General features: G+C 35.9%; 1 long non-coding RNA gene across 1 annotated transcript; it reads left to right on the forward strand.

Annotated features, from left to right (window-relative positions):
• Positions 2-941, forward strand: LOC104757654. The gene is made up of 5 exons (XR_762484.1): positions 2-94; positions 182-273; positions 364-456; positions 629-764; positions 869-941. It is a non-coding gene; the product is annotated as an uncharacterized LOC104757654 (long non-coding RNA).

Consider the following 941-nt stretch of genomic DNA (forward strand, 5'->3'; position numbering starts at 1 on the left):
TGTTTGATTACATACGGTGATTCAGGTGCGTTGTGATGGGTGTAAAGTATGGGTTCACTCAGCGTGCGATCAAATATCACATAAGCATTTTAAGGTACATGTTCATTTTGCTCGTTGTCAAGGTTTGTCATTCCCAATTACTTTCATGTATTGAGATAAATCTCATTTTGTTAATCTGAAGGATTTGGGGGAAACAGATTACTACTGTCCCACATGCAGAACAAAGTTTAACTTTGACCTATCAGATTCGGAAAAGCAAGACTCAAAATCCAAGTAGATTTTCTTCCCTCCAACTCTTATTGTTAATTCTTACTAACCATTGAGTTGTGAGCAAATTATAAATTTGAGAGTTTTCTGGTATAGACTTGGCAAAAACAATTCCCCAATGGTGCTTCCTGATAAGGTTATCGTTATATGCTCTGGAGTTGAAGGCATATATTTTCCAAGCCTTCATTTGTAAGCTGTCACTATTTTATCTCTATTTCATATCGTTTTGACTTTTATTGCCTCGTAATTATCCTAGACTTGGTGAAGCAACAGCCTTTTAACCTCTTAACTTATCCAGACTTTTAGGTATCTTTGTTGAAATATTCATAGAGTATTTTTTCTCCCTTTGGTTTATATACAGAGTCGTATGTAAATGTGGATCTTGTGGACCTGAAAGGAAAGCACTTAGTGAATGGGAAAGGCATACTGGTTCAAAAGCAAAAAATTGGAGGACTAGTGTTAAAGTGTAAAGCTCCAAGTTGCCTCTAGAAGAATGGGTTTGTTCGAGTTTTCATAGTTTCTCTTTAGGGATATGATCTCTTTCTCTTAAGTTTCTCTAATTATTTTAAAAATTTGAATGCCATATTCCTTCACACTGCAGATGATGAAATTAGCAGAGTTCCACGCAAATGCTACTGCAGCAAAACCTCCTAAACGACCTTCTATAAAGCAGA

Source organism: Camelina sativa, chromosome 17, assembly GCF_000633955.1.
Source record: "Camelina sativa cultivar DH55 chromosome 17, Cs, whole genome shotgun sequence".
Lineage (NCBI taxonomy): Eukaryota > Viridiplantae > Streptophyta > Magnoliopsida > Brassicales > Brassicaceae > Camelina > Camelina sativa.